The sequence below is a fragment of the Myotis nattereri genome (genome assembly GCF_964212035.1).
Source record: "Myotis nattereri genome assembly, chromosome: 4".
In the NCBI taxonomy this organism is placed as follows: domain Eukaryota; kingdom Metazoa; phylum Chordata; class Mammalia; order Chiroptera; family Vespertilionidae; genus Myotis; species Myotis nattereri.
Genome location: NC_138079.1, coordinates 81,536,260 through 81,543,495, shown reverse-complemented (window position 1 = coordinate 81,543,495; position 7,236 = coordinate 81,536,260).

Genomic DNA, 7,236 nt, shown 5'->3' with positions numbered 1-7,236 from the left:
GCCAGTCAACCTCCCTTGGTCCCTCCCCCTGGCTGGCTGACCCTGATCAGCCCCTGCTGGGACCTGGCAAGGGACCCCAACCATGCACGAATTCGTGCACTGGGCCTCTAGTTTCATATAAATGGAATCATACAATATTTGTCCTTTTGTGCTCAGTCTGTTCGTTTTTAGCCAGTCTTTTATTTTATTTTTTCTGTGTTTCACTCTGGACAGTTTCTATTGCTATGCCTTCGAGTTCACTAATCTTTCCTTTGGCAGTGCCCCACTGCCATTAATCTGATCTTGGGTATTTTACTTTTCAGTCATTGTAGTTTTTGTCTCCAGAAGCTTGATTTGGGTACTTTGCTTTGTCTTCCACATTTCTACTTAATAAGTCCCATCCTTCCTCTAGCTTTCTGAACATATGGAATATGGTTATAACAACTATTTTAATGTCCTTGGTCAGTAATTCTATCATCAGTGTCCTTTCTGGGTCAGTTTGTTTGATGATTTTTTTCTTCTTATTATGGGTTATATTTCCTTTTTCTTCACATGCCTGGTAATTTTTTGTTGTTGTTAATCCTTGCCCAAGGATATTTTTTTCCCATTGGATTTTTAGAGAGAGTAGGAGGGAGAAGAGAAACATCTATGTGAGAGAGAGACACATTGATTGGTTGCCTCCTGCATGCACCCTGACAGGGCCTGGATCGACCTGCAACCCAGGTATGTGCCTTTGACCAATGCTCTACCAATGAGCCACACTGGCCAGGGCAATGCCTTGTAATTTTTTTTCTTTTTCTTCTTCTTTTTTAAATTTATGCTTGGTAATTTTTATTTATTTATTTTTTAAAATATATTTTATTGATTTTTTACAGAGAGGAAGGGAGAGAGATAGAGAGTTAGAAACATCGATGAGAGAGAAACATCGATCAGCTGCCTCCTGCACATCTCCCATATGCCCGCAACCAAGGCACACACCCTCGACCAGAATCGAACCCGGGACCCCCCAGTCCGCAGGCTGACACTCCATCCACTAAGCCAAACCGGCTTCGGCGATGCCTGGTAATTTTTAATTGGATGCCAGACCTTGTGACTTTTACCTTGTTGGATGCTGGATATTTTCATATTCTTCTAAATATCCTTGAGTTTTGTTATGGGACACATTTAGGTTCCTTGGAGAATTTTATTTCTTTCAGGTCTTGCTTTCACACTTTGTCAGGTGGAACCAGAACTGTTTTGTCTAATTCTCCTCACTATGGAGGCAAGACATCTTTTTCATACACTTAATTGATATTCTCTGAATTTGAGGTTTCCCACTGTGGCCACTGGAGGCACTGGGCACTGCTGCCGTCCTCTCGGTGGTCCTCTCCCAGGCCTCTGGTAGTTTCTTCCCGTGCACGTCCTACATGTGCATTCAAAATCCTCAACTGAATACTCAGGGAGGGTCCTCTGCCGGAGTTCTCTCACTGGGAAGCTCTTCTCTTCCTGTAACTTGCCCTGCAAACTCTAGCCGTTTTGACTTCCTAGACTTCTGGTTATGTCCACTCAACTTGGAGAGACTGCTGGGCTCATCCTGGGTGTCCCACCCCCCGCCACAGCCTGGAAACTGTCTCCAGGCAGTCCGCCGGGAGAGGTGCAGGGCTCACCTCCTGTGCTTCCTTGCCTCTCAGACGTCACTATCCTTCAGTGCCCCGTGCCCAGTGTTTTGAATGCCATTGTTTCAGGATGGAGCGTATATTTGGTCCATGTTTCCCATCTTGATGGAAGCATAAGTCTACTAGACCCTTAACTTTGTCCTTTCATCTCTCTGTCATTTTATTTTAAACTTTAGAAGAACTGATGCAATCTAATATTTGGGTTGAATTCACACAGTGTGTGTGTTATGCATTTTATTTTTTTAGCCTAAATATTCTGGAATAAGATTTACAGCATATAAGTCTATAGGTTTGTTATTTGGAAAGAAAAAGAAATTCTAGTTTTCCCCTAAGGGGACACCAGAAAATGGAAAGGTCTAAGGTACCTAATTAGGTGCCCAAATTAGTACAGTAATAAAAGAGAAACTAGTGTTTAAATCACCCTTTAATATATGTATGAAACTTCTGGATAAAAGGGAAGCATTTCTTCAACATCACTGCATGATGCCAAAAGCTTTTCAAAGTGGCCTTATCAATCTATACCTCTTCCATTCCACTAGAATTCTCATTGATTCAATTTGGCCAGAGTACTGAAAGACTTTAATTTTTGCCAATCTGTTCTGTGTAGGTGGTAATTTGTTTGGTGTGTGTGTGTGTGCATGCACAAAAATATAAATAACATAAAACTTACCATTTTCACTATTTTAAGCATATAATTCAGTGGCAGTAATAACATTCACAATGTTATGCAACCATCACCATATCTATAGCCAAAACTTTTTTATCACCTCACATAGAAATTCTGTACCCATAACTCTTCAATCCCTTCCCCCCAGAGCCCCTAGTAACCTTTAATCTGCTTTCAGTCTCTGTGAATTTCATGGTGTTCTTTAAAGCTCCCAAGCACTGCCTAGCCAGTGTAGCTCAGTGGTTGAACATCGACCTATGAACCAGAAGGTCAAGGTTCGATTCCTGGCCAGGGCACATGGGATCCCTAGTAGGGGGCGTGCAGGAGGCAGCTGATCAATGATTCTTTCTCATCATTGATGTTTCTATCTCCCTCTCCCTCTCCCTTCCTCTCTGAAATCAATAAACAAATATATTTTTTAAAAAAGCTCCCAAGCACCAAACTTTAATCTCAGTTAAGTTACAAAACATCTTTCTAACTGACAATCCAAGTTGAAAGTTATAATGCATAAATCTATGTGGGCATAAAACCTTTATTTTTTTTCTTTTTCTTTTTTAAATATATTTTATTGATTTTTTTTTTTTTTTTTTTTTTACACAGAGAAGAAGGGAGAGGGATAGAGAGTTAGAAACATCGATGAGAGAGAAACATCAATCAGCTGCCTCCTGCACACCCCCTACTGGGGATGTGCCCGCAACCAAGGTACATGCCCTTGACTGGAATTGAACCTGGAACCCTTGAGTCCGAAGGCTGATGCTCCATCCACTGAGCCAAACCGGTTAGGGCTAATTTTTTTCTTTTAATTAGTTCTCTCCAACCAGTACAAAATAGGGAGAATAAGGTCCGTATTAGAGAATTTTCCAGAACTACACAGCCTTCCTCTCATCACTAAAAGCTGGGTCCTTGTGCAGTTAATTTTTTGAGATCAATATTCTTGATCATGTTAAAGTAGCTTAGGAGATTAATTTATGCTGCAAGTTCACTGTCAGGTGGGGGACCAGCTGAAGGCTTTTGGGTAGCGGGCATCACACTGTTGTCTCTGCCATCTCTGAACATTCTATTCCAAATACAGGCCATTTGCCCTCACTCCTTAGAGCAGGCTTGTTAACCTGAGGTCCTGAGATGGTTCATGGGTAAACCATTCACTAAGTTCATTAACTTGAATGGGATCTATATTTTTGATTAACCCCTAACTAAAAATGGTATTTCTCTCATTTAAAGAGAAAGCACAGTGGTATTAGAAGTACCTGTCACTTTGCATGAGTAGAAATCAGGGATATTTTCACATCACATCTTGGTTGTTGCAAAAACATTGAAGTGTTATTTACACTCATCGTTCTTTGAAATTATGCCACTTACTAGAGCTGCTGCTAAAGCTCGTTATTTAAAGTGTTAATACAGAATGTATCACCACATCACAAGTTTGAAAATACATTTAATTACTTTTATTATAATTAATATTTTGACTGACTTACAGTGGTTTCCTTTGCAAGTCTATTATTTTATTTCATGAGTTTTTGTTTTTTTAATCCTTACCTGAGGATATTTTTCCATTGCTTCTCAGAGAGAATGGAAGAGAGAGGGAAAGAGAGAGAAATATCGATGTGAGACACATCGATTGGCTACCTCCTGCACGTGCCCCAACCAGGGCCCAAGCTGGGGAGGAGCCTGCAAGCAAGGCATGTGACCTTGCCTGGAATCAAAACCGGGACCCTTCGATCCACAGGCCGATGCTCTAGCCACTGAGCCAAACTGGCTAGGGCTGACTTCATGAGTTTTAAAACTTATTCTGAGTGAGGTCCCTACGTTTCACCAGACTCAGAGGTCTGAGGCACAAAAGAGATTAAGCACTCCTGCCCTGCAGCAACTCTCTGCCCAGGCTTGGCCAGATGCACCTTTATTTCCCCATTTTTAAAAGATTTTGGAAGAATGATTGAGATTTATTACCCAAAATTTGTATTAGTGCTGCTTTACTGTCTCTTAATACTAAGCATATAAGAACCCCTCTAGGTCCCAGGAGTTTTATTTCTACCCCAAAGAGTCTCAGACTAGCTTGAGTTAGGAGCACCTGCCAGAAGAAACTGTCTATTTAAACCATTTATTTGAAATTATTTATTTGAATCATTACTGGTACATCAATTCCATTTCTGGAGGGATGCTCACCTTCAGGGCCCTAACATACCTGGCTTTGCATTTTGACGGGGCAGACACGGTGTGACACCCCGCCCTCCCCCAGCACACATACCTCCATCCCCAGGCAGTGACCTCCTGGGAGCAAGTTCAGCTTCATGACTGCAAGCAGGACGCAGAGCATATTCCCATTTCTTGGTCTGGCTGGTGGGCTGAGGAAGGGAAAACCCATTCATGTGGTCAGGCCTGGGCACCCTCCCAGGGAGACCGTGCACTCTTGGTTTACCCTGTAGCCCTCGGAGACCAGGTCACCCCTGGTCAAGCCCAAGACTTAGCCTCACTGTGGACCTGCCTCTGGGTTGAGGGCCACCCCATTACCCGCCCCCTCCACCCCCCCCCCAGCAGAGTGTATCAATGGCAGTGGCTTACCTCTCCATGGCCCTGAGCTCTTCATCTTGGAGACGTCCGGTAGTCAAAGTCACCCTCTGTGGCTCAGGTAGGGAATACCTGATCCCATCTCTTATTCGAAGAAAGAGTTGGGAGATCTGACAGCAAAGTGTTGGATGGTGTGGTTCGGGGCTAGACAGAGACCGACAGTTTCTGGGAGGCCTTTGCTGGACACAGCAAGATGTCTATTTCTTCCATTGAATTCCACATTCTCCATAGCCCTTCTCAGGTGGAGCCTCCAGCAGGGGTCCCACTGTTCTCCAAGCCTTAAGCCAGAGACCCCCCATCTTTCCCCAGTCCTGCCATCAGCCTTGGGTGATCTTTCCTCCATCACCATTCTCCTCTTCCGCCCTGGCCCAGATCATTGTTCCTCCTCCAGACTTACTGCAGACTCCCTGGACCCCTGGCCGCATTTTCCTCCCTTCCAATCCATCCTCCCACTCCTAACCCTGGCCCCAGAAGGCTCTGTCTAAAACACAAACCTGACCCCATTCCAGCTCCCATTTCAAACTAGCTCTGCTCTCTAAAGCCCTTGAATTCTGGCCTGGCACTCAGGCCCTTTCAGCCTTGCTGGCCTGTGTCCCTCTCCCTGCCCCTTGCATTTGCAGTCTCCCACCCTCTGCGGCTGCCCATCACACTGTGATGGACCCGCCTGGCTGCCTGCCCAGCTCCCCATGTGCCTGGCCTGGCACACAGAGCAGGCACCTGAAATGCTTGCGGAGGAGCAGAGGAAGCCCCTGAAAATGCTGCCGCCATCTGTGCAACGGCTGTGGCTTCTCCGGGGTCCTACCGAGTCTGGCTTCTGGAAGCACCACTTTGAGTGACAGGCCTGAGGGTTTCCTCGTGGGACCACACTGGAGAGAGCCCGCTTTCCACTTGACCACCTGCTGCTGGGCTTTAGTGCAACGTCCCTTGGGGGAGCCCCAGATGGTGGACGTCATCTCCTCTTTTATTCTCCCCTAAATTCATTTAAACCTGGGAACATCTTAGGAACAATGCCTGGCTGCCACCCTTAGGGTGGGTGCCGACCCCCTCCAACGTTCTCATACTCGGGACCCCCAGATCAGCAAGGTTACAGCTGTCAGTGCCTCACTGACAGGAATCCAGGCCTAGATTCCTGCTTTGGCCCTTGGCAGGTAAAGTGACCTCCATTGTGGCTGACCGTTAAAGGGGACAGTAGGGCCTGAATGATGACACGCTGTGTGTGTCAAGTTTTAACCCCACCCTTGAGGCCACCCTGAACTATTCCGAGGGGCAAATCCACCAAGGGAGGAAGGGTGAAGCCTTAGGTTTGGGGGTGATGTCTGCAGCTCAGCTGACAGAGGCAGAGGCAGACAAATGGAGCTTTCACCAGCCCCTGGCCTCTGCCCAGACCCTCCTCCCCTCCTATCAGGGTGGGATTGGGGCTTGCACGTGGCCTGGCATAGACCCCAAACCACCAGGGCACAGGGTCTACAGTGCAGAGGGGATCCAGCCACACGGATGGAGATGCCGGAAGCCGGGGTACAGGCTGCTCTCCGTGGTGGCAGCAGAAGCACAGCTCAGCCACTTCCCTGTCATTTGTGAGTCAGGACTGGCCACTGAGGGTGCTAGTGCCCTCACATGGGGGAAGGGCATGGGGGTACCCAGGTGCAGTCCTGGGAGAATCAGCTGTCTGGGGGTCTGACATGCACAGCACAGACGCAGACCCTGCGAGGACACTCCTCCTGGCCGGGGAACCGTGGGTCTGTGCCCGGGTGGGGAGGCAGCGTTTGGGTCACGAGAGGACAAGGCACCCTTTGGTTCAGCAGGAACAAGATCCTCCTCAGAGGGAGCACTGCCTGTGGGCTGGAGAGCTGGGACCGTGAGCAGGCTGTGTGTCCAGGGCCTGGAGACCCCGAGCTGCAGCTGAGCCTCCACCTGCAGGGAAGCAGGGGTTAGTGGTAGGGGTGAAGGTGCATGTAGGAGGGCCCTCTGGACCACTTCCAAGTTTGAGTCTAGGAGGTCAAAGTTGGCAAACCAGCCTCTCCCACTGTCCATCCCCCAATGGGCTACTGTGCAGAAATCCTGCCGCCCCCCCATGACCTGCCCACGGACACTCCTGTCTCCTAGCTATGGTGTACTGGGTCCATCTCCTCATCCTGGTTGTCAAGGCCCAGGATTTGCCCCCTCCTCCCCATCCTTTACCCTGTACCCTCATCCAGGGGCCTCCTCCCTTCTTCCCCTACCCTCTCTCATTCTTGCCCCTGCTCACTCACCTCTCCCCAACCCCTCTCTCATAGCTCCACTATAAAGCCCCTTCCCATCTCTCCCCCCTGGGCAGTCTCCCTGAGCCCGGCTCTTTGGTCCAGCGTTTTATCTCTCTGCCTCATTTAGTTA